Raw genomic sequence first — 27894 nt, 5'->3', positions numbered from 1 at the left:
TAAGAAACATTTTGCCAAAAAGCAGGAAAATGAAAATACCTTAAAAGAAGATGAAGTGTTTTCTTCTTTTTTTTATTAAGTGTAGATGATTTACAATATTATATTAGTTTCAGTTGAATAGCATGGTGATTCGATACTTTTATACATTACACACCATACAAAGTTATCACAATATTATCGGTGATGTTCCCCGGGCCATGTATTACATCCCTGTGTCTTACTTATTTCATAACTGATAGTTTGTACCTCTTAATCCCGTCACCTATTTTCACCCTTTCCCCCACTTCCTACCTATCTAGGAACCACTAGTTTGTCCTCTTTATCTATGAGCCTGTTTCTGTTTTGTTACATGTGTTTGTTTTTTAGATTTTACATATGTGCAATTGAAAACATACAGTATTTGTCCTTCTCTGTCTGATTTATTTTACTTAGGATAATACCTTAAAGTCCATCCACGTTGTTGCCAACAGCAGGATTTCATCCTTTTTTGTGACTGAGTAATACTCCACTACATACAAATATTATATATATGGGAATCAGTGCACAAAGTCTCCCATAATAGCAAATATGGCTCCTGTTGAAAACACATAATGGAAATGTGGCTTCCCTTGTGGCTCAGCTGGTAAAGAACAGCCTGCAATGTGGGAGACCTGGGTTCAATCCCTGGGTTGTGAAGATCCCCTGGAGATGGGAAAGGCTACCCACTCCAGTATTCTGGCCTGGAGAATTCCATGGACTGTATGGTCCATTGGGTCACAAAGAGCTGGACACGACTGAGCGACTTTCACTTTGACTTTCAATAGAAATGTGCAACTACATAGTATGTATCGTGGAGAACAGTATCTAAAGGTGAATTGGCTAGGACAATCCCTGTCAACCCGCCCACTGTAAAAAGAAAAATAAAGCTGAGGGCTCACATTACACCTGGAGATCATTTAATGTTCTCCTCCTCTGGTAGCTCAGTTGGTAAAGAATCTGCCTGCAGTGCAGGAGACCCAGGTTCGACCCCTGGGTAGGGAAGATTCCCTGGAGAAGGAAATGGCAACCCTCTCCAGTATTCTTGCCTGGAAAATCCCGTGGACAGAGGAGCCTGGCGGGCTACAGTCCACGGGTGGCAAGAGTCAGACACGGCTTAGTGACTAAACCACCACCACCATTTAATGTTACCACCATGAAGCTTTGCCAGTCAACTGAACTCTCATATGTATGTATATCGTTAAAAAAATCTCTTTGATCAGATCTTTTTCTTGATAGTTGTACTTCAAGAGTGGAGGGCAAGAAAGATAAAGCTAGTACTACATTTTACTTGTTTAGATGATAGATGAAAGTTCTCTATACTGGACATAGATCTAATACTTTTTAACTTTTTAAGACTTTGTAAATAAAATATGCAAAAGGGATTGTCCTTCTGATAGTACTTTTCTTTGTAATCTTTAATTTTAATATAATTTCAAACTTATAGAAAAGTTTTAAGGATAGTGCTAAGAATTACTGTATACCTATAGCCAAATTTATAAATTGTTTAAATTTTGCCTCATTTTCTCCAGAACCATTTGAAATTGAGAGGTAAGGCGTCTCTTCATCCCTAAATATTTCAGTGTGCATTTCCTAAAAACAAGAACACATGAGTCTTACAGGAAAGTGAAAGTGTTAGATGCTCAGTTGTGTGTGACTCTTGTGACTGTAGCTCACCAGGTTCCTCTGTCCATGGCATTTCCCAGACAAGAGTACTGGAGAGGGTTGCCATTCCCTTCTCCAGGGGATCTTCTCTACCCAGAAATTGAAACTGGGTCTCCCATATTGCAGATTCTTTACCAGCTGAGCCACCAGGAAATCCCTCTGATGTGTAGTCCCTTTAAAAATTTTTTCAATTTCCCCAGTAGTCTTCTTTATAAGTAATTTTTTCTTCATTGGAAAGTCCTTTTCCCCTCTCCCTTCTATACACAGATGTTCATAGGAACTTAATTTGCAATAGTCAAAACTGGAAACAAACAAAATGTCCTGCAATAGGCAAATAGTTAATACACTTTGGTACATTTATACTGTAAAATACTACTTAGCAATAAAAAGAAATGACTTATTGATCCAGGTAACAACTTTATTCTCAAGTGTATTATGCTGAGTGAAAAAAATCCAATCAAATAGTATGCAATTTGATTTACACAACATTCTCAAAATGACAAAATTATAAATAGGGATAATAGATTAGTGGTTTCCAGGGGTTAGGGAAGTTTTTTGTATTTTTTCTTTTTTTTGTGGGGGTGACTTTAAAAGGGTAGCCTGAAGGAGATCTTTTGTAACTATGGAATGTTCTGATGTGGTTACACAAATTTATAGGTGAAAAACGGGAATAGTATTAAACACACACATTTTACCAATGTCAATTTTCAGGTTTGATATGGTTGTACAGTTACATCAGATGTAATCATTGGAGGAAATTGGATAAAGGATGCATGCGATGATTCTGTATTGTTTTTGCAACTTCTTGTGAATCTGTAATTATTTCAAAATGGAAATTTTAAAAAAGTTAGAAGCGTTTTGTGACAGGTATATGACTTATGTAAAAAAGGTGTTTAATACAAATTAATTCTTCAGAGGACTAAAGATTATGTATACCATAGGGTTACACCCCCAACATGAACACACTTCTCACCTCACTGAGGCTCTGACACCCAGTTCTGGGACCCTCTATGTAAACGTCCTCCTCACCCAGCTTGAGGTCTGACACCTGGGCTCAGGTGCCCTCCCCAGCACACCTGCCTCTTCCCTCTGGGGCTCTGGCATCTGTGTCAGGCCACTGCTGCCTCCCCTCCATGCATGGAGGCCTTGGCAAGCCTCCTGGGCTCCACCTCGGTACCCTCATCGCAGACACCTCTGGCTCCAGCACCCGGTGCCAGGGCACCCTTCTTCCTCCTGGGTGCCGTTCTCACCCATCCTGGGCTCTAATATACAACTCTGGACCACCGTGGCTCAGACGGTAAAGCATCTGCCTGCAGTGCAGGAGACTGGTGTTGGATCCCTGGGTTGGGAAGATCCCCTGGAGAAGGGCATGGCAACCCACTCCAGTATTCTTGCCTGGAGAATCCCATGGACAGGGGAGTCTGGTGGGCTACAGTCCACGGGGTCACAAAGAGTCAGACATGACTGAGTGATTATCACGTTCACTTTCACTGAACCACCATGACCTGCCCTCTTCTTCCCCCTAGTGACCTGCCTTGTTTGGCTCTGGCTAATGGCTTTTGAACTAAATTGCTCTGGAAAGGAAGGGAAGGAAGGGGAGGGGAGGCAGAGGAGAGACTGGAGAGGGGCTTTGACAGAGTTTATTCAGATCAAGCTATAAACCCAGGGACATCATTCCTATTTTCCTTTTGTTTTCAGGGGTATTCATTCTTTGAACGATTTTAACATTTAGCCAACATTTCAACATTCCATGCCTTCCTCAGGGTACTGGAGAGGCTTATTCTCTGCAAACAGCTGTTCAGCATGATACCACCAGGGTCCTCCAGTATATTTATAGCTTTGGAATTCACAGCTACCTATAATTTATACATGCATAGTTCTTCAAAAAATGTAAAAATTAAATCCTTCTAACTTATAGGGAGTATGGAATCCAATCAGTTTTAGCAAGCTTGCCTGTATATTAATTATCATTTATCTGAATGCTGTTTAAAAAACCCATAAATCTGTTAAAACTTACATTTTGTAACCTTGATCGAACATGATTCCTAAGCTCCTCTTGCAATTTGGGACTTTTGCAAGTCCTGGAACAAAGAACAAAATGTCATCATGAAACTCATTTTTATGATGAAATGGTGGTTATAACATAATTATTATAATGAATGCTAAAATCTAGCTATAATTCAACATGTTTGACCATAACACTTCTACAGTGACTCTGGTTGTGACAGATTTACTCCCAAATAATGTGATCAGCTGCGGCTGGATGTTCTCCTTCATGTAGGTGGTGTCACGGTTTATTATAACAATTAGAGGGCTATGGGGGTGAGGCTTTCAGACCATTGTGTTTCCTCCTAGGAAAGAATCTGAAAAGAAGACACTGCTTTGTATATCAACTTTGTAGTGCTTCTCATAACCTGAAAAGTGAGGACCAATTGCAAATAAGACCTATTCTTCTATAGAACAAACTGCCAAAAGCTAGAAAGTGATGACTGATGCTCTGCTTATCATGATAGGTTGAAGAACAATTTTGCATGTTCACCAGGAAGGAAATGTAGCTGTGATACCCATTACTGACAAAAGACAGCACAGGCAAGATTCCATGGCTTTCTTGCTTCAGTCTGTGACATTAAGGTTCAACCTCTGCACGAGACACATAAATATTCTTTGGATTTTCTTCAGTAAGCACACGCTAGAGGTTAATAATGTGGGGATGTTGGAGTCCCTGCTGTTTTAAATAATTTCATGGAAAATCTAATGCAGTAGGACACTAGTTTAGAAAGGTTATTACCCTCATCAAACGATAGCACTTCTTTCCTATTACTCTCTAGCAATTTCTTGCCCTTACAGCTCCTCTCTCTTCATTTACCACAAATGATTCTTCAAAACGATGCTCTGTGGTTGGGTGAAGATGGGATTGGAGAAAACTTAATCCCTAATCAGGGCCCTGTCAGTGCTCGTAGGACTCTGCATCTTTCTTCTGCTTGTTGGAGCTTAGATACAAAATGGAGATGCACACTCATTGGAAGGGTGTCATTGGAACCCAGTCCCTATCACCTTGCTGGGACCATGTGGCACAGGACCCTGAGATCCAGAGCCCATGGGGAGCCTCCAGGCAGTTACAGTTTTAGTAACCCACCCTAACTTTTCTCAACTAATTGGTTCTCTGGTTTGATAAGTTCCTGAGTCTCTATCACTTACGTTGTTGCAAGTACTTATAACTGACCCCACTGATGCTCTTAGGCTCAGAGGAGAGTTTTAGGGGTAAGGATCGCTATGGGGTTTCATGGACTGTGCCATTCCAGGCTTTCTAAGTGTGAGAGAGATTGCCTTTTCTTCTTTTTTTTTTTACCAAGATACAAAGTTTTGGTAGGTGGCCATCTGCATTTCTGAGCCTTCCTTGCAAGTGGGTACCAATAGACTAAGTTCTAGCCAATGAGATTTGAGCAGAAGTTGTTTGGGTAGGACCTCAGTTAAAACAATGAGACAGAGCCAACCAATTATAGGCTTCTGTTTGGGGCAGAACAACTGTCCTGGTTTGCCTAGAATTGTGAAAGTTTCAGAGATATGAGACTTGTAGTCTTAAAACCCAAACAGTCCCAGCTAAACTGGATAAATTTATCACTCTGCCTTCCTTTCTTTCAGCAGATTATAGGTGTGATGGTTGGAACTGTAGCAGCTATCTCATGGTCATGAGATGACAAGCAATATCTAAGGGTGACTGGGTTAGAGGATAAGAGGAACTTGGTTCCATTGCAATTACTCTTGACTTCTTGGTACACGAGGAAGAACAACTCCCCAATTAGTGAAACAATCTTTTAATTTTTTTGAGTGTAGTAGTCCTCTTTTCTAGCAGTCACAAATTCCATTAGTGTTAACTTGATTAAAGAGCTCGATTTTGCCCATGTCAGGGGAAGACATTCCCTTTTGACTGAAGCAAGTTCAATTCCCTAGAGAAAGATGGCTTCAACATTGTGGGAATGGTTCAAATCCTTTTCAGATGCTAACCTCTTCCTCCCTGAACCTCATTCTGAATTGCATTACCCCCAGGCCTCATCCTTTGAAAACTTATTCTCAAAAGAACCCTGAGACAGATTTGACTTGCTTATGGGGAAGCTAGGTGTTTGGAGAGAAGGACCCTTGTGGGTGATGTGGCCTCTCAGTGCCTTCATTTACTGAGGGAACGGAAGAGGAGGGGTGTGGGGGCCTGGACCCCTGTGGATTCACTGTCTTTGGTATGGGTCCTGCGTCTCCTTGGGATACCCTGAGCCTACCGTTTCTCAGACCCTCCTTTGATTGTGAACTTGAATGTTAGTCCAAGTTGTATGGACTGAACAAAGTTGGGTGTTGTCCTGTTGTCGCCAAAGATGGTAATCTATGAGATGTTCCAGGATGCCTATCAACATGTGTTTGTAAATAGCCTTCTGCCGATAAATTAGATGGAAGGTGACTTTGCACTTTGTAGATGTGAAAAGAGAAAGGCTGATGGGCTCAGGGCCCATTTGTGGCGGGGTTGTTGCCCTCTACTTGGATGGCATGGGAGCTGCTGTTCTTCATGAGGGCTACTAGGAAAGAACCCCTCCAGAAAGTGAAATGATCTGAATTTTACAGAAAGTTCTGGTTGACAAGGTAGAAGAGAACTGCGTGCATGTCGAGTTGCTTCAGTTGCGTCTGACTTTTTGTCACCCTATGGACTGTAGCCCGCCAGGCTCCTCTGTCCAGGGGTTTCTCCAGGCAAGAATACTGGAGTTGGTTGCCATGCCCTTCTCCAGGGGATCTTCCTGACTCCAGGGAATCAGACCTGCATGTCTTATGTCTTCTGCATTGGCAGGCGGGCTTTTTACCACTAGTGCCACCTGGGAAGCCCAAGAAGAGAGTTGGGCCAAACTAAACAGTCATTCTCAGGAGATGTTAAAACTGGGAAGAGAGTGAACGTCTTTTCCCACCCTACCACCCTCCACAGGCAGCTTCCATTGGATCACAGAGTGGGGAGTGTTTTGAGTAAGTGGACTTTGCCCCTGGGAGCCCCCTACACAAAAGTGAAATTCCCTCAGCCCACCAGTGAAGGTTTTTATTTGCGTGGAGAGACAGTGCCCTACCTATGAACCACATTTTAAAATGCATTTTGAGATTTGAGCTAATAACGTGAATGACATTCAGTGAGATTGCCAAATGCTGGTAATTTACTCTCATTTTCACATTAATGTGGGCCCACCTGTGATGAATTGGAAACTAAATAAGCACATCAGTTTTAATTAGATATTTCAGAGACTGGATCTAGTTAAACAGCAGTATTCATTCTTATCTATTAAATTGTGAAAGTTTAGCACAGTTTTCAGAAGAAGTTTACACCTCTCCCCTCCCCCCACCATTTGCCCTTCTCTTTTGTTTTGCAAATTCTCTTTTCTTTTGGAAACTTTTGAGTTAAAAAGTGCCTAGTTTGCTGCAAGCAGAAAGGAAATGATTGCATGTTAAATCTTAAAAAGCTCAACAGATCATCAAGTTCATTCCTTATTTGTTTTATATTAAGAAACATTATTTTGGGAACCTTTAAAAAGACAAATACTAAGATTATGATTACCTGGAAGATACTGACTCTGACACTAAGAATTCTGTGTTCCTCAAACACTGATCTACATATCAGGATCTAAGAATACCACTAGGGTAGGGCTAATAGAGGATGGCTAGGTGACCATCTATGGAGAAGGCAATGGCACCCCACCCCAGTGCTCTTGCCTGGAAAATCCCATGGATGGAGGAGCCTGGTGGGCTGCAGTCCATGGGGTCACTAAGAGTCGGACATGACTGAGCGACTTCACTTTCACTTTTCACTTTCATGCATTGGAGAAGGAAATGGCAACCCACTCCAGTGTTCTTGCCTGGAGAATCCCAGGGACGGGGGAGCCTGGTGGGCTGCAGTCTAGGGGGTCGCACAGAGTCGGATACGACTGAAGTGACTTAGCAGCTTAGCAGGTGACCTTCTATAGGAGAAAGGAGCCGTTTTTCAAAATTCAAGACAAGATATTACAGTCCTAACAAAGGTAAAATGTTCTCTGATGCAAAGGGTCTAAGATCTAATGAAACTATAGATGTGGGGGTAACTTTGATTAATATTTGTGAAGGATGAGGAACCAGTATAGACAATGAGCCTTAAAAATTAGCAGCCCTTAAAAAAATCCTCAGTAATCCTGAAAAAATTATTTATAGGTGCAATTTTTGTGTTAGTTTTAATGTAATTCTCCAGTGTCCTCTGCATTTCTAGCTGGTTAGATTGTGAACTCAGGGAGGGTAAGCTGTGTCTGTCTTGCTGTGGTTACCTTCTCAGCATTCAGCATAGTGTTTCTTCTATGGTAGGTGTTTAATAAACGTTTATGTATCTTTATGGGCTTCCCTGGTGGCTCAGCCAGTAAAGAATCCACCTGCAATGCAGGACACTAGGATTCAATCCCTGGGTTGGGAAGGCCCCCTGGAGAAGGAAATGGCAACCCACTCCAGTATTCTTGCCTGGAGAATTCTATGGACAAAGAAACCTGGCAGGCTACAGTCCATGGGGTCACAAAGAGTCTATGTATTGCTAATCTCTGGCTCTTAAATATTCTCTCCCTGCAGATTTGAGTCATTGGCTCTGTCCTGAACTGTTCTTTCACCAAAAAGAATAATGGCTAACTTTAAAAAAAATTCTGGATACACACGAAAAAAATTTCAAAAGGAGTCCATTTATTCTCAGAAAACAAAAAATGCTTAAAATAGTTTTATTATAGAATTTATTATAGTATCAAAAACAAAAGTAAAAAATATCAATACTAGAAGATTAATAAATTATGGTTAAGAAAATCATAGTACTTTCATACAGTGGACTTCTATACAGTCATTGAAACAATGTTTTAGAATAATATTTAAGGATAAAATAATTCTCCTAATATATTGTTTAAAAGAAAGGTAACAAAAAAACTTTAGAGTATAATCACATTCTTAGAAGGCTTCTTACTAGAAAGAAGACAATTAAAGAATAGAAAAAAATTAAAGATTTGTAATACATTAAAACTTCTTTATACTTTTGCAAAGTTTTTGACTATGAAATGTATTACTTTTAGATTCAGAAAACATGTTAAGGAAGTATAGGATTTCTTTAAATAAACATGTCTTTTGCCGGATTTAAAGTGTGACATGATTTCCCAGGAGTCTAGCAATGGAGGAAGTTGAGTGGGTTTATGGGAGGGAAGGCTGTGGTTTGAATAAAGCAAAGATGATTGTGTGGGAGATCTTGTGCTCTGGGGTAATGGACTAGTTTGAGACCTGCTGCTCCAGTTTCCAGGTCTTCCTGGACCATTGCCATGGCACATTATGAAGAAAAACAAGTGCCTTCATATTGTCCCTATACAATTTCCAGGAAGAATTCACAAGTTGAGACTAAAGGAGGAAGTAGCGTTTAACAGTTCTTCCTATCAGTGTCTACGGCTTAATTTTATACACAGAGCTTGCTTTCACCCTGGAGTGAATAGCTTGGAAATTATTTTTAAGTTTGCTATTTTAGTTCTTCCCTGTCTGCTCTTGAGTGATCTTTTAAAAAACAAAATCTGATTACATCTCTGTTTAAAGTCCTTTAATGGATTTTCTCATTGCCTTTGAGGTCTCATTCAGACTCTTTATTATGACGCACGTACGTAACATTGGTGAACTGTCTCCTGCTTTCTTCTGCTCATCTCCCATTATTTTCCCAAATGTGTCCTGGACTTCATCACACCTGACAACTCACAGCCTCTGAGTGTATCATCCCCGTTATTCATACTTCACTTCCTTCTAGAAGCTTCTGTAGAATGCCCTTCTCCACTTGACTTCTTCTTCCCTGCCTTCATACTTACCTTCATTACACACTTAGCACATGGCATTGTGGTTAGCTTTCTTTCCATCGCTTTACTGTCATCTTCTGCAGTTCAGGGATCAGCACTTTAACCATCTTCTATTTTAGTGTTTACTGTAAGACTTTTGGTCCACAATAGGTTTTCAGTAAACCTTTGTGCAGTCATATGAGTGAATGCCCGAGACATTTTGATGGTGTGTGCACACAGACACTGTTTACATTCACTCCTAGCCTTGTCTAAAGCTTTGTTTCCTAGCTAGTATCTTTCCAGTAGGCAGAGAACAGGGTCCTTTTGGATGTACGCTGTGGCCTGTGTCTAGTGAAGGTAGGTGTGGTTTGCATAATAATGGTCCCCAAAGGTGTGCATCCCCTAATGCCTGTGAATATGTTATCATATGTGCCAAAGGAACCTTGAGATGGAATCAAGTTTACAGACCTTAAAATAAAAAGATTATTCTGGTATAGCTGGGTGGACCCAGTATAACTATAGGGGTCCTTAAGGGTGGATGTGGGAGGCAGAGGATGACAAATGCGATGGGAAGAACAGGGGGAGAGATTTGAAGTGTGAGAGGGGTTTGACCCACCACTGCTGGCTGTGAAGATGGGGCAAGGGGACCATGAATCAAGGAATGTAAGCAGCTTCTAGAACCTGAGAGCAGACCTTCCTTGATATCCAGCAGAAAAACAGTGACCTCAGTACTCCACCTTCAAGGAATTGAATTCTTCCAACTACATGAGTTAGCGGAACATAGATTCTCCCTGGAGCCTCCAGAAAGGGACACATTGCCCGACACCTTGATTTTAGCCCACGGAGACCCCTGTTGGACTTTTGACATAGAGAACTGCAAGGTGATATGTTGTCCTAAGCAATTACGTTTGTGGTAATTTGTTACAAAAGTAATAGAGAACTATATATAGTCTGTGATCCTCTTACTCCTTGGCTTTCCACTGGCTTCACCTGTTCTTAGCAGAGCAACCCAAGTAAAAAGAAACAAGAATAGACTGTCAACACCAACAAGAATAGAGGACCCTTCATAGTTGATCTAAAAAAATAGGAGAATTAGGTGCCCTTTGTGAATATGCATATGTTGAATAAGTTCTGCCATTAATTTCGTTTTAAAAGCTTAATTTGGCTGTACATCTAACCTCCTTACCTCTGTCCTTCCACCTTCTCCCCATCACCTATACACATCCCCTCTATCTCTGTGTATTTTTCTCTCTCCATTATCCCAGTCACACTCATGCTCATTCTCTACTACAGGTGGGCTGTTTACCCAGAAAACCCTTAAGAAGCACAATCGGTGTAAGTCACGTTAAGAATTCTGAACAGCAGATGAAATGCGTACTTTCCTCATGATGGTGACTACCTAGAACTGCCTGCCATCTTTTCACAAAGCCTAACAGGCATACGTTGGTATTTCTAAATATGAAACTTTTGCTTTTGTTCTTTTCCTGATCACGTTTTTGGATTTACATCGCTTGATTTCACCAGGTGTACAAATGATACACAATCTCTAAAGGAGCCTCTGATAAACCACATGAATTTTTAAGTGGCACTATTCTGTTTCTCTTGCAATCTGTGTTGCTTTAGAAGGTGGTATTCTCTTTCTCATGGCTGTTGCTCCAAATGTCCTAAGATTGCTCTCTGTGCAAGATTGCTGTCTGCTGCAGGATGTAGAAGAGAGCATTGACCCAGACGGGAGTTGAAAAATCAATTTCAGCTCTGACCAAAGCCATTGGACTTCATAAGGACATCCATTCACTTTATTTCATTGTATAGTCGCTGAACTCCAGCTATTCACCAATACTATACTGGGCATGGGGGTTACAAAGACAAGTTAGACAGAGTTTCCCCTTCTTTAAGGGTCTTCCCTTTCTTCATAGTTTAATGATGGGGAGGAACAAATAAAGAAACATTTACAACACTGTGTGGGGCTTTAGAGGAGGTGGTGAATGTTTTACTTTGCTCAGGGCTGGGATGGAAGATGAGCTGAAGTCACACATACACAGTGTCACAGACCCATAGCCCTGCATAGCCAAGTACTACCCACCTGGGACAAACAAGCTGATGGTCTATATTTTCTCTGTATATGGCCTGTATGTTGATATATGTGCTAGACAGACATTTGAAGAAACAGAGAGCTTGAGACTGGAAAAATATCCAGAAGGATGAAACCAGGGAAAATGACTTTTAAAGAACTGGCTTTTCTTTAGTTATGAAATGTTATTTGCATGGGTCTTTCTACAGGTGACATTATTTTCTGTTGTGAATTATACTTTATAATTGCATGATACTGAAAAAATTCTCGTGATATAGGTCCCATAGGTTGCTATGGAACTGAGATCTGTAGGCTTCCTCTGTGGTTGAGCGGCAAAGAATTCACCTGCAATGCAGGAGACACAGAGATGCAATGCCAGTGTGATCCCTGGGTCTGGAAAATTCCTTGGAGGAGGAAATGGCAATCCACTTCAGTAATCTTGCCCAGAAAATCCCATGGACAGAGGAGCCTGGCAGGCTACAGACCATGGGGTTGCAAAGAGTTGGACACAACTAAGCTACTAAACAACAACAAGAACAATATGAGATATACAGAAACTAAGACACAAAGACATTAGATGTTTAAGGTGCCGTTTGAAAGGCATCATGTGAGGAATGTGGGGGTAAGTATTGCTTTTAGTTCCATTGTAAAGAAACTGATTCTCTAACTTGTGGAGCATAGGCCCTGTATTTTTTGACTACAAACTTCTTGTTTTCATCTTTCACATCATGCTGCTTTGAAGCACATATCCTGTGAATGGGGAAAGAATGGAATAATAATGTCAAATTAAAAGGATAGTACATTTTTTTTTGGTGAAAAAAATATATAATTATCCAAATATATAGTCACAGAGCTGGAAGAAAAATCTCCTTAGGAGATTACCTTATCTGTGTCTTCATAATATCATACTGTTTTATGACAATAAGACAAATACTATGACAATAAGAAGTCAAATATTACCTCCTTAATTAGTGACCCTGTATCTGGACTTTACAAGATAGGGGAAAATCCTTCATCATCTTCATTTATCTGTTTATCTAAAACCATGGGGTAGGTTACTAAATGGATTTTAGTTAGTATTTACTGTTGATTAATATCAGAAATGGCCAGTTACTACTTGATAGTGACACAATATTTAAAATTTGGAGACACAATTTGTACTGAGTTCTTAAGAAAACCAAGCTAAAGTTATTTGAAACCTAGAATTCCAAAGAGATGGCAATATAGTTGTGTAGTTAAGTGTATTTCAAAATGAATGCTGAGCAGTTCATTCCACCTTTAATTTTAATTAAGTTTTTATAGCTTGAATAAACAAAACTTGTACCTATGTTTTGTTTTGTTTTGTTTTTTTTTTTTTCACCTATGTTTTGTTTTCTAACTTCTGTCCTAGTTTTTGGTCTAAAGCAACAAAATTAGGACTTAGCTACTTCTCGGGAAGCAGTTCGTTAGTTCTCTTTATAATTCTGTTTAATTATCTGCATGTAAAGAATTCCTCTTTACAATCATTCTTCTTTTGATAATAATTTACTAAAAATAATATTTTACCTTAACCAATTTAATGTATATATAGGAGATAATGTACATAGTGTGAAAGTGCTAGTTGTTTGGTTGGGTCTGACTCTTTGTGACGATGGACCATAGCTTGCCAGGCTTCTCTGTCTATGGAATTCTCTAGGCAAGAATACTAGAATGGTAGCCATTCCATTCTCTAGGGGATCTTTCCAACCTAAGGACTGAACCCTGATCTTTTGCATTGCAGGCAGATTCTTTACCATCTGAGCTGTTAGGTACATAATGTACTTTCTTGCTTTATAGTATAGCACACAACAGTTAAAAAAAAACAAACCTTCATTTTATAGGCTATGCAGATTTTGTTAGTAGTAAAAAATTAACCTTGATAGTAATAATGATCCACAAACTTTAACCTATTTTGCTATAATGGCCTTGATCCTGGCTAACTCTCTGACAAATGGGGATTTTGGTCTCCAGCAACAAGAAATGAGAGCATTTCAGTGGCCATGTGTGACCTCATTACCACGGCTGGAGAGATGATCCGAGGAGAAAACTCTGTCACCGGATGTAGCAACAGCATCATCTGTGGACATAAGATACACATTTGCTGCACCATAATAACTTCCACTGGGCATATATGTAATTGGTGAATGGATTATCTTTATAATTCATTTGAGGCTCAGAAAATTAGGGCTGTTATTTCAGCAGGATTATTTACTGTGAGATGCTTAACTCATTGTGGCGTGTGGCTGTGGCTAGCTACATGTGTACGGAAGAGAATACTGCTGTTTACTTGGCCTGAGAACCTTCTGTCTATGTTGTGATCTTAAAGACATCACTGTAAGAACTTTTAAAAACCCAGTGATTTGAACCCCAGATCTAGAACTCTTCTGAGAGCAAAATATTTGTTGTTCAGTTGCTAAGTCTGACTCTCTGCGACCCCATGGACTGCAGCACTCCAGGCTCCTCTGTCCTCCACTGTTTCCCTAAGTGTGCTCAAATTCATGTTCACTGAGTGGGTAATGGCTGTGAAAAGAAGATTACAAATAGCTGTGAAAAGAAGAGATGGGAAAAGCAAAGGAGAAAAGGAAAGATATACCCATTTGAATGCAGAGTTCCAAAGAATAACAAAGAGAGATAAGAAAGCCTCCCTCAGTGATAAGTGCAAAGAAATAGAGGGAAACAATAGAATGGGAAAGACTAGAGATCTCTTCAAGAAAATCAGAGATACCAAGGGAACATTTCATGCAAAGATGGGCTTAATAAAGGACAGAAATGGTATGGACCTAATAGAAGCAGAAGATATTAAGAAGAGGTGGCAAGAATACACAGAAGAACTGTACAAAAAAGATCTTCATGACCCAGATAATCACAATGGTATGATCACTCACCTAGAACCAGACATCCTGGAATGTGAAGTCAAGTGCACCTTAAGAGGCATCACTATGAACAAAGCTACTGGAGGTGATGGAATTCCATTTGAGCTATTTCAAATCCTGAAAGATGATGCTGTGAAAGTGCTGCACTTAATATGTCAGCAAATTTGGAAAACTCATCAGTGGCCACAGGATTGGAAAAGGTCAGTTTTCATGCCAATTCCAAAGAAAGGCAATGCCAAAGAATGCTCAAATTACCTCACAATTGCACTCATCTCACATGCTAGTAAAGTAATGCTCAAAATTCTCCAAGCCAGGCTTCAGCAATATGTGAACCGTGAACTTCCAGATGTTCAAGCTAGATTTAGAGAAAGCGGAGAAACCAGATATCAAATTGCCAACATCCTCTGGATCATCGAAGACGTGAGAAAGTACCAGAAAAACATCTATTTCTGCTTTATTGACTATGCCAAAGCCTTTGACTGAGTGGATCACAACAAACTGTAGAAAATTCTGAAAGAGATGGGAATACCAGACCACCTGACCTGCCTCTTGAGAAATCTGTATGCAGGTCAAGAAGCAACAGTTAGAACTGGACATGGAACAACAGACTGGTTCCAAATAGGAAAAAAGGAGTACATCAAGGCTGTATGTTGTCACCCTGCTTATTTAACTTATATGCAGAGTACATCATGAGAAACACTGGGCTGGATGAAGCACAAGCTGGAATCAAGATTGCCGGGAGAAATAGCAATAACCTCAGATACGCAGATGACACCACCCTTATGGCAGAAAGTGAAGAAGAACTAAAGAGCCTCTTGATGAAAGTGAAAGAGGAGAGTGAAAAAGTTGACTTAAAGCTCAACATTCAGAAAACTAAGATCATGGCATCTGGTCCCATCACTTCATGGCAAATAGATGGGAAAACAGTGGCAGACTTTATTTTTTGGGCTCCAAAATCACTGTAGATGGTGATTGCAGCCATGGAATTAAAAGACGCTTACTCCTTGGAAGGAAAGTTATGACCAACCTAGATAGCACATTAAAAAGCAGAGATATTACTTTGTCAACAAAGGTCTGTCTAGTCAAGGCTATGGTTTTTCCAGTAGTCATATATGGATGTGAGAGTTGGACTATAAAGAAAGCTGAGCACTGAAGAATTGATGCTTTGAACTGTGGTGTTAGAGAAGACTCTTGAGAGTCACTTGGACTGCAAGGAGATCCAACCAGTCTATCCTAAAGGAAATCCGTCCTGAATATTCATTGGAAGGACTGATGCTGAAGCTAAAACTTCAATGCTTTCGCCACCTGATGCAAAGAACTAACTCATTTGAAAAGACCCTAATGCTGGGAAAGATTGAAGGCTGGAGGAGAAGGGGACAACAGAGGATGAGATGGTTGGATGGCATCACCGACTCAATGGACATGAGTTTGAGTAAACTGCAGGAGTTGGTGATGGACAGGGAGGCCAGGCATGCTGCATTTCATGAGGTCGCAAAGAATCGGACACGATTGAGCGACTGAACTGAACTGAACTGAACTGAGTGGGTGATGCTATCTAAACATCTCATCCTATGCTGCCTCCTTCTCCTTTTGCCTTTAGTCTTTCAGAGCATCAGGGTCTTTTCTAATGAATTGGCTCTTCGCATCAGGTGGCCAAACTGTTGGAGTGGCAAAACATCAGAAATATGCAAACCCTGGTGATGGGGCAGAAAAGATGTCAGACTCTTACATTTCACACTGGGACAGAGCACCCAGTGTTCATTTTCTATTTTCTAGGCTGGATCAGTTTCTATCCAGCCCTTGAAAGCAACTCTGTGTGGAGTATTTCTGAATATTCAATGCCAGGTTCTTGTTTTGGCAAATCCTAGGGGAAAGAGGAAAGATTATTCACTCATCTCTCCCTCCCTTTCCTTCAGCTTTCTTGGGGCCCTGCCAGGACCAGGGTTAGATTGCCAGTCCAGGAGGCCCGCTCACACTCTGAGAGGTGCTACGCGTCCACGTATTATCCTCATCTGTGACTCCAGACTAAATCCACAGCTGAACAGTGTGATGCTCCTTGCTAGTGTTGGTCATTCTGGCAAAACAGATTGTCAGTTCTGCAAGTCAATATAAGGAGTAAGTTTTGCTTGCAGTGGAAATACCTAAATTAAACTGATAGTTTCATGGTACACAGTGGTTTCTACTGCTGTCCTTTTCTACGTTTCCCTTCGGTCTCTGTGCTGCTTCTTTCTTCCAATCCAAAGACTCATTTCTTTCTTTCTTTTTTTTTTAACTTTTTATTTTGCTTTTTTTTTTTTTAATGGACTCTAGGAATGGAGCTTGTTCATACGTAGGGGACTTGCTATATATAATATTAATCCCATGGACAAAGGAGCCTGGGGGGCCTCAGTCCACAGGGTCTCAAAGAGCTGGGCATGACTGAAGCAATTAACACACACAAAGCATGCGGGCACATAGAGAGAGAGAGAGAACCAGTTTGCTGTCAGCAGAAACTAACACAACATTGTAAATCAACTGTGCTTCAATTAAAAAAACACACTATCCAGAAAATAAATTTATTTTGAAGGAAGAAATTAATTGATCTATAAGTCAGATAGTCTATAATAAGTTGTGATAATAATAAATCAAAATAGATCAAATAAGTAAATAAATGTATATATATATATATATATATATATATAATTAACCAGAGGAAATAAACTTTTTATTTTATATGGAGTATAGCCGATTAACAATATTGTGATAGTTTCAGGTGAACATTGAAGGGACTCAGCCATATGTACACATGTATCCATTCTCCCCCAAACTCCGCTCCCATCCAGGCTCCCACATAACGTTGAGCAGAGTTCCATGTGCTATACAGTAGGTCCTTGGTGGTTATCCATTTTATTTTATTTTTTTCTTTTTTTCCATTTATTTTTATTAGTTGGAGGCTAATTACTTTACAATATTGTAGTGGTTTTTGTCATACATTGACATGAATCAGCCAGTGGTTATTCATTTTAAATCAGCAGTGTGTACATGTCCAGCCCAAACTCCCTGTCTGTTCCCCCCAACCTTCTTCCCCACGGCAACCATAAGTTCTTTCTCTAAGTCTGTGAATCTGTTTCTGTTTTGTAAGTAAGTTCCTTTGTATCATTTCTTTTTAGATTCCATATATAAGGGATGTCATATGATATTTCTCCTCTGCCAACCACTCATTTCTTTACACTGAAATGAGAACATAGCTGAATGTATTCTTATCAGAAAAACAAGCTGCAGTGGTTAACTTAGATGCAGTTTTGATGTGTCTAGATGATTAGTCTGTTATTTGTTTTCAAATTTCCGGCAAAAGAAAATTAACTGACTATCCATTGTCTAACATTGGCTAACTCTAAATGAAATCATGATCATTTCTACAGCAGATTTACCTTCCTAATTATGCTTGGCTAATGTTTACACTGACTGATGGAAAAGGATGGTGCCTGGGAGAATGCCAAATGGCAGAAGGAAGTCTGACCTGAGACTAAAAATGTCCAAGGGTAAATTACCAAGTGGACAGTCTGCAGTGACACCAAAAAAAAAAAAAAAAAAAAAAAAAGAGCTGGTGATCTGAATATCATTATTCTTTCAACTCTGTGTCCACTTCCCTCTTGATCTTGAAACAAATTCCTTGGCTGGGATACAGACAGTGCACTTTAGCCTTGGTGATATCTGAGAGGAATAAAGATATTTCTTCTGTCTCCAGAGCTTCAGCACGAGATTTTGAAAAGAAGAAATGTTTGCAAATGCTACTGATGTCAAAACCTGTTGGGGAGTTGCCTTGATTCTTATGTTCTATAAGCTTTCATCTCTTCACACCTAAGTTGCATGACTCCTAAATGCAGGCTCCATGATCTCCAAGGCTCAGGCCCAGGGTATAATCCTGACTATGGACAGAAAGAATTACAGGGACTTAAAGTCTAGTCCCTGGGCTAGACTTTAAGGACTTCCTTGGTAGCTCAGATGGTAAAGCATCTGTCTACAATGCGGGAGACCCGGGTTCGATCCCTGGGTCGGGAAGATCCTCTGGAGAAGGAAATGGCAACCCACTCCAGTATTCTTGCCTGGAAAATCCCATGGACTGAGGATCCTGGTAGGACCCTGGTAGTCCATGGGGTCGAAAAGAGTTGGACATGACTGAGCGACTTCACTTCACTTCTTTACTTCAAAGTCTAGTCTCTTGGGCCTCAGTGTGCTGGTGTGTATCATAACTGGGCCACAGCAGGGAGGAGAAAATGGGGAGGAGTCTGGTAATCTGAAACTACCTTACGAGTATGAGCCAGGCAGTGGGAGACAGATTCAGCTATAGGTAATTCGGCGCTGAAATTTACTATGAGAAAGGAAGGGATACCAGCCACTCTTTCTGAACACACTTTGCAAAATGCTTTTAAAGACTATGATTATCTTTAAAAAAAAAAAAAGGTGGGGAGGACTTCCCTGGTGGTACAGTGGTTAAGATTTCAGGCTCATGCAGAGGTGCAGGTTCGATCCCTGGTCGGGGAGCTAAAATCCCACATGTCTCGGGGCCAAAACCCCCAGAGCATGAGAAACAGAGGCAATAGTGTAACAGATTCAATAAAGACTTTAAAAATGGTCCACATGAAAAAAATCCTAAAAAAAAAAGACTATGATTAAAATGTCGGAGGAAGCAGTATGAATTAAGTGATTGAAAAATCAGTGATTAGACCATGAGATGTAGAAAAAATAGTGTGAAGTTGCTCCCATGCCAACCAAAGGCACAGGCTTGACTCCCAGACTTGCTTCCCCTGGTAGAACCTCCTATGTCTTCAGATGAAATCTAGTCTGAAAGATAGGCAGGTGATCTGGAGACCATGGCTGCGGACAACAGGTGGCTGAGGTGCGACTGTTGGATGGGATAGGCAGAAAGAAGTGGATACAACATGAGATAACCAGAGTGTCTACCGTACCTTGATTTTAACAGGTTACAAACAGCTCAGTCCTTTTGTTCAAGCTTGAACTTCCTTTGTAGTCATCATACTTTTAATTGTTAATTACATACATACATGGTAGTGTTGGTGGTTTAGTCTTTAAGTCTTGTTTGACTCTTGTGACCCCATTGACTGTAGTTTGCCAGGATGCTCTCTGTCCGTGGGGTTTCCCAGGCAAGAATACTGGGGTGGGTTGCCATTTCCTTCTCCAAGGGATCTTCCCGACCCAGGAATCTTACCTGGGTCTTGTGCATTGCAGGCACAAGCTACAGGGGAATGAATGAGCTACAGGGGAATGAGCTACAGGGGAAGCCCACTTTACATACATACATTCAGTAAATTTCTGACCAAATCCAGGTATTCTTATTCCAGAGATGCTACTGTCATTGCCTTGGTATCAGTTCTCATTGTTTGTCATCTGGACTGTGGGGACAGCATCCTTCCTGACTTTTCACCTCACCCCCAGCTATCTTGTAGCAGGTGCACTAGAATGAACTTGCTTAAGATACATTTGATTATGTCATCCCCTCCTGAGTGATCTCCAGCATTTTCTCTTTGTCCTGAGGACCCTTTAAATAGTGTGACAAACAAGAGGCTTTATAATTTAGCTCCTGTCTACCCCTCCAGCCTCATTTCTTGCCACATGCCTATCTTCATACTCTGTACCATTGCTGCATTGACCTTCTGCCCTTTTCCAAACTGGCCATGCCCGATTCTCACTCTACTATTCATATGGTCCCTCCCCCAGCTCTCCTTATCTACAAATTGAAGTGGTGCAACATGACTTTTATTTATAGTAAAAGGATCATTTAGGATGAAAATGACCACATTACTGTAGTAAGATACCCCTTACTAATGCAGAATGAATTACCGGTAAATCTCAAGATAAATCCCAGGTTGTGTTGAGATGTTGATTTGCCTCAATTAGATAGAATCATTAGACTAAAGAGTGAAAAGAAGTTTAATTCAGGAGTTCTATCTTTAGTTTGTTAAGTTCTTAAAGGTTTGACAGTCCAGTGTCCACATACTAAGTATAAAACTACTGGGAAACTAATTCTTCGGCAATATGCTATTAAAAATTCACATTGTCTGGTGCTCGCTTTGGCAGCACATATACTAAAATCAGAACAATACAGAGAAGATTAGCATGGTCCCTGTGCAAAGATGACATGAAAATTCATGAAGTGTTCCATATATTTATGAGTTTGAGAGATTGGGATTTGCATAGTAGATGCTATTGATACTACATATAAAATAGATAACCAATAAGAACTATACATTAGCTATACTAATGTAGAGTTCAGGGAACCCTACTCAGGGCTCTGGGGTGACCTAAATGAGAGGAAAATCCAGAAAAGAGGGGATATATGTATGCATATAGTTGATTCACTTTGCTATTCAGTAGAAACTACCACAATATTGTAAAGCAATTATACTCCAATAAAAATTAATTCTTAAAAATTCAGATTACCTGAATAGACCAATTGGGTAGCTTCTTGTATTTAGAATCTTTATCTGAAAAAGAATGTTTAGTCTTGAAAGCTTAACAAGAATAAAATTTAGATGAATAATATGATATGTAGAAATAATACATGTATTTCTTGAAATGTATTCACTTTTCACATTTTGTTTCCCCATTTTTGATAAACGATCCTAAACACAGCACTGAAAATCAACACCCTAGCAGTCTGTCTTAGAAATAAATGAAAGAGAAAGGACTGGAATGCTCCTGAATGCACTGTTCAAGGCAAAAGTCGTGCTTCTGATCCCAGTAGGGTTGTGATATGCTCTCTGCAAAGCCCATTGCTCCCGGTTTTTCAATTACAACTTTGACTCATATTCCTTGATTAGTAACAAGCAATCAATCATAATTAATTAGTTAAAATGTTCAACCGTTAAAATCATTACCATTAATTAAAATAATTATCTCTATTTTGGCTGCACTTCATTACCATTTCTGGGAAATGCGTTGCTTTACTGCCATTCTTAGTGCACATTCTTGGTGAAAGCAAAGCATATAATAGATCATCTATGAACTGCTTTAAAAGTGACAACCACAATAAGGTTTTGGACTTCTGTTGTTGTGGTTGCGTTTGGAGAAAACATTTTACTATAGTATCATGAGCTTTATGAATAAAGCTCTTTGAAATGAGTGTTAGCTTTTCACAGGATGCTAGGAAATGAGAATTTTTGAAAGAACTTGCGCCTTGGAAGGAAATGTTTGTTTTATAGGTTAAACAATAGACTAGATACACAAAAGGAGAGAGAACCAGTGAAGTAAAGTAGATAACAGTGTTGAAAACATGACCTGAGACATAGGAGTTGGAGGAAAAGAAGATAAGAGGCATGGAAGATAAGATACAATGAGAAGTAACAGTTTTTTTCTATTAGAGATCTAGAATGATAAAAAGAAGAGAGAAGTCTTTGAAGAGGTAATGGTAAAGAGTTTTCTAGAATGGGAAAAATGTATGTGCCCTAAGCACGGTGTGTGTGCCTACATGCCCAGTCACTCTCTCTGCGACTTCATGGACTGAAGCCCGCCAGGCCCCTCTGTCCATGGGATTCTCCAGGCAAGAATACTGGAGTGGGTTGCCATTTCCTCCTCCAGGGGATCTTCCCAACCCAGGGATCAATGCAGGGATTTCCTGCATTGGCAGGTGGATTCTTTATCACTGAGCCACCTGGGAAGCCCCTAAGCAGAGTAAATAGAAACAAATCCATATCTAGACACATAAGAGTTAAACTGCAAAAGTTTAAGAAAGAAGAGGGAAAGCAGTTAAAGACAAATGTTAGAAAAGACAAACTTAGAAACAAATGACAGAAGCATAGGAATGAAATACCAGGAACAGTAGATGCTAGAAAACACTGGAATCCTGTTACCTAAGCACTGAGGGGAAAGAACTTGAACCTAAAAGTATCCTAAGAGTGATGAACATTTCTAGCTATACATAGATGAAGCACATGTCTATTTTCAGACTCTCATTGAAAGAAAGACTCATGCAGACACTTTAGCAATGAGCAAGATGAGCTCAAATGCAAGAAGAAATTGTGACCAAGGAAATCAGCCAAATATGTTGGTCTGCCCAAATACCTTGTGGCTAATCAGTGGCACTATTCACTAGTTTGGGGAGAAAAATGGTTAAAATGATGGTTAAGATCTTAGACATTGCTTACATGAAATGTGAGCATGGGATGATACTTGGAGAGAAGTTAACACATTTTAAGATTCTTGCCTTGTTTGGGAGAAGGATGAAGATATTGTTAATACTTGTTAGAAAAACATAAGGTTATGGATGCATGTTATTAATATAAAGGATAACTTCTGAAAGAAACATACATTTCATGACGGTGTGCCTCTGGGGCTGGGGTGGGGAGTCTGGGTTTGAGAAAGTGTGCAGTGGGATTTCATTGTTATCAGAGGCACCTGCATTGTGGACAACAAGGTCATGGCTTTCTGGGAATGAATACTGGCTCTGCTCCTGTTCTTTGCTGGATTGTGTCCCCTGAAGATTCATTCCCATACTTTGGAGATAAGACCTTTAAAATGGTAATTAAATTAAAAACAAGGTCATTAGTGTGGGCCCTAATCCAGTATGCTGGTGTCCTTTTATAAGAAAAGGAAATTAGGACACACACACACACACAGGGAAAACTGTGTGAGGACAGAGAGAAGACAGCTGTCTACAAGCCAAGGAGAGAGGCCTCAGTAGAAACCAATTGTTTAGACACTTATATATATATATTTGGCTGCATTGTGTCTTAAGTCGAGTCACATGGGATCTTTCGTTGGGGTGCACAGACTCTCTCGTTGTGACAGCCTCAGTTGCTCCCTGGAACACGTGGGATCTTGTCTCATTTCTCTGACCAGTGATTGAACTCGTGTCTGCAGCATTGCAAGGTGAACTCCTAACCACTGGACCACCAGGGAAGTCCCTCTGTAGATACTTTGGTTTCAGGTTTCTAGCCTCCAGAATTATGAGATAATAAATTTCTGTGGTTTAAGCCACTTAGTTTTTGGAACTGTGTTATGGTAGCCCTAGCAAAGTAACACAGCCTTTTAAGTATCTTGACTTGGCATGGCTTAAAATTCTGTCCCTCATTTTCTTCTCTGTAAAACTAAGATAATAACAACTCTATCTCATAGGGTTTTTGTAAGATTCAATCAAATTAATGCGTATAAAGTACTTAGAATACTACCTCTCTCTCTCTCTCTCTCTCTATATATATATATATATATATATATATGGTTAACCCTCAATAAATGTTAGCTATTATTTTATTAAAAATTTTAAATGTGACAGACTATTATTAACATTGATTCATTTGGAGTGATGGGGAAATGGATATTTGTTGTATTCTGTATTTTTAGGCAAATTTAAAAATTATTCTGACTAAAAAGGTAAATCTGTTTTCTATTATCTGGCTTCCCTGGTGGTTCAGTGTAAAGAAACCGCTGCCAATGCAGGAGACTCGGGTTCAATCCCTGGGTCAGGAAGATCCCCTGGAGGAAGAAATGGCAACCCACTCCAGTATTCTTGCCTGGGGAAGCCCATGGACAGAGGAGCCTGGCGGGCTATAGTCCGTGGGGTCAATAAAGAGTCAGACATGAGTTAGTGACTAAACAACAACGTTTTCTGTTATCAGCATTATGTAGGAACTTGATAGATCGAAGAATATTACAACTAATGTCTTGGTAGAGGGTTTATTAACAGATAATTTACTTATTTGGGAAATATTTTTAGTGCCAAGCTGACCCTTTGAGTATTATGTCTTAGCCAATTGTCTTTCTTTTCTTTTTTTCTTTATTTTTGGCTGCACTGAGTCTTTGTTGCGCAAACAGGGGCTACTCTTGTTGCGGTGTCTTCTCTTGCCGGGGCTCAAGGGCTTTAGAGTGGGGACTGGTAGTTGTGGTGCACAGACTTAGTTGCCTTGTGGCTTGTGGACTCTTCCCCAAATAACATTGAACCAATGTTGCCTGTGTTGGGGACTGATGGCAGGTGGATTCTTAACCACTGGACCACCAGGGAAGTCCCTGTTTTTCTTTTCTGAGAGTGTTTACTACCAATACAGTGTTTTTCAGAACTTGTGATCTGTTCCCTGTCTGCCCAAGCACATGGGCATTTGACTAGAGGAGCTTATTACAGACAGACGGCCTACATGCTCTATCGCCTTGCCTAGAGAATTTGATGCGCCATCATAATAATGATTTTAAAAAGCTACCTGAGAAGAATGAAAGATTCTGCTAATCAGCCTGTTGGAGTTCTCAGGTCTCCAGAAACAAAGGCAAGCAGAGTAGGTGACAGTGAGACCAGAAACGTCTTGGGATATTAGGATTAATGATGTATACACCCGGATCCTTTGTGGTTGAGTCTTGTCCAGATGCACCCAGCTATAAAAGAAGACTACGAGAACTCATTAATCGGTGATTCTGTACAACTTCAAAAACAGATCTCCACCACAAGAGTGAGTTTTCTGACAACCTCCTAATGCCTCAAAGTTGTGAGGGAAGGCTTTTGTCAAACCTATGACTCACCATGATAGCTCAAAGAAACACCCAGTAGGGCCTGGGCAAAGCTCATCTCATTGAAAAATGTGTCTATCATTAAAACCCTTTGCTGAGTTTTGCTAAAGTCACCCTCCAGTCCTGATTTCATTCAGCTGCTGCCTCACAGTTGACTCTAACAACATTTATTCTGCTTTTAATCGTAGTCACATGAAGACCCAGTTACCACTGTAAGGTATTGACTGCCTGTGAAGGTGGTGGGTATTAACACCAGGCTTTCCAGTCTCCCCCTCACCCTGTTGGCTACCCACTAGGACAGAAAGTTTAGTGACTAATGTGAGTTGATGCTATTAAATTATAATCATGTGAGAGTGTTAGTCGCTCAGTTGTGTCCGACTCTTTGCAGCCCCATGGACTGTAGCCTGCCAGGCTCCTCTGTTCATGGAATTTCCCAGGCAAGAATACTGGAGTGGGTTGCCATTTCCTTCTCTAGGGGATCTTCCCTGATCAGGGGTCAAACCTGTGTCTCCTGCATTGGCAGGCAGATTCTTTACCACTGAGCCACCAGAGAAGCCCTTATTTATTTTCTACCTCCTGGTAAATTATTTTCTGGCATTTCAGAGATACCTTCTTTAAAAAAAAATAAAACAAAAACCTTTATTATTTGTTTTGGATTTGAAAGTCTCAATTGTGTGACATGACTATGAGTCCCCCCAAATTCTTGTTACCATGTCTGTGGGGCATGGTACCCCACACAGGTAGGATTCCTGGTCATCTGACTTGGTTTCCTGGAGTTCCTAATTTGGTTCGCCCAGCCCTGACCAACTAGGGTTGTAGTCACCTGAATTAGGCTTGAAAATATTTGTTGGTTTTAAAAAATAAGACCTCCCTTTTAGCTGGAATATACCAGGATTTGGAATGTATTTTTATGAGTGAACATATAGCCTCCAGAAAGATTCAAGAATAAGCAAATAAGGTGCATAAGGAGAGAAACAAGTGTCTGTGTTGTTGAGATACAATATTCTAAACAGTGCTGTGTCTGTCATGTAGGCAATATTAATTAAACATTAGTATGCATGCATCATTTCAGTCATGTCTGACATTTTGCAACCCCATGGAAGGTAGCCCGCCAGGGTCCTCTGTCCATGGGATTCTCCAGTCAAGAATACTGGAGTGGGTTGCCATTTCCTACTCCAGGGGATCTTCCTGACCCAGGGACTGAACCCACGTCTCTTGCACTGGGAGGCGGGCTCTTTACCACTGGTGCCACTTTGGAAGCCCAAACATTAGTATGGGTAGTGTGAAATAGTCACAGTTCATTCCAAGAAAATATATTGCATCCTTAATAAGATGTTTTATTCTGTTGGTCCCTCTGTCATTGGTCAGAGAAGTTAAGGGTTGCCAATGGATGTCCCTTCTTGTTTCCTGGTCTTTTTTAAGCCAAGTGCGATGTTTGTGATGAAGGGTTAAGTATTAAAATAATCTTCTTCAGGCACTCATCTGGAGGGAGGGAAGAAAGTTCCTAAGAAGTCGTCATTATCTACAAAACCATGGTGCTGAATGGCATGAGGTCCAGAGACAGCGTTTCCATGGACTGGTAGAAAAGTGCACTACGTACTGTTGCTAGGCAACAGCCCATGCCAGCTTCTCTTGAGTGAAGGCCAGGACAATCAACAGAAACCAATGGGCTTATGAGGAGAAGAGTTTTCACACCAAATTCCAACTTCTGTGTTTGTTTTGCCATTACAGATCATATCTTGACCAGTATTTGGTGGGGAGGGACTTCTGTATGTGGCAACAATTTAGCAAACTGTCCCTAAAATAATTTCAGGAAGTTTTCCTTATGGCCTAGTATTAATTATGTGTTTTGTGTATAAAATGTAAATTCAGAGAGAAAGAACACATTTCTCTACATGATGTTCCATTTATACCAATATGTAGCCACCCACCTATTTTTCCCTATTTGAATATTCCATTCCATTCCTTTCTCACTTTGGCTACATGTTTCATGCAGAGTAGATCTGCTCTAGACAGCATGTTCAAACTACATTTGTAACTAGAATATTCTTTCTTTCAGCAGGTGTTCAGGGTGCTGTGGTTTGCCATGGGTAACTTAACAAATCCATTACTTTTGTTGCCTGGAAACATTCCAGTGGAAGAAATTGTGGCTATTACTATGGTGTAGATTGCACCTGAAACTTAGAATCGCGGAACAATGTCTCTTGCTTAAACTCTATTTTATCGAAGATTCAAAATGAATTAGGCACCAATTCACTAAAGGTGTATTTGCATACCTACTATGTGCCAGGTATGGGACTTTCACACATACAAATTGTGTGTATAATCAAATGGTACTAGTAAACACATTTTACAAATTATGTTTAAAATATACCCAAGATTTTTCTCCCAGCTTCCTTTGTCTTGTAGTCAAGCCTACACAATGAGTTCTTTTTATTTTGAATTCTATTCAATTATATTCTGTATGGTCAAAGCTATGGTTTTTCCAGTAGTCATGTACAGATGTAAGAGTTGGACCATAAAGAAGACTGAACACCGAGGAATTGATGCTTTTTAACTGTGGTACTAAAGAATACTCTTGAGAGCCCTTTGGACAGCAAGGAGATCAAACCAGTCAATCCTGAAGGAAATCAACCCTGAATATTCATTGGACAGACTGATGCTGAAGCTGAAGGTCCAGTACTTTGACCACTTGATGTGAAGAGCTGACTCATTAGAAAAGATCCTGATGCTGGGAAAAATTGAAGGCAGGAGGAGAAGTGGGTGATAGAGGACAAGATGATTGGATGGCTTCACTGACTCAATGCACATGAGTTTGAGCAAATTCTGGGGGATAGGACAGGGAAGCTTGGCGTGGTGTGCTACAGTCCATGGGGTCACAAAGAGTCAAACACGATGTAGTGACTGAACAACAACAATGTTCAATGGGATTGGC

The 27894-nt window shown here is 40.3% G+C and overlaps 1 non-coding gene across 1 annotated transcript; it reads left to right on the top strand.

Annotated features, from left to right (window-relative positions):
- Positions 1-20530: 20530 nt before the first annotated feature.
- LOC133042960 (U6 spliceosomal RNA) lies at positions 20531-20637 on the top strand. Its single transcript, XR_009689653.1, has one exon. It is a non-coding gene; the product is annotated as a U6 spliceosomal RNA (small nuclear RNA).
- The last annotated feature ends 7257 nt before the right edge of the window (positions 20638-27894 follow it).

The sequence above is a fragment of the Dama dama genome, chromosome 21 (genome assembly GCF_033118175.1).
Source record: "Dama dama isolate Ldn47 chromosome 21, ASM3311817v1, whole genome shotgun sequence".
Taxonomy (NCBI): Eukaryota; Metazoa; Chordata; class Mammalia; order Artiodactyla; family Cervidae; genus Dama; species Dama dama.
Note: the sequence above shows the minus strand (reverse complement) of the source record. Positions and strands in the feature narration are given on the sequence as shown.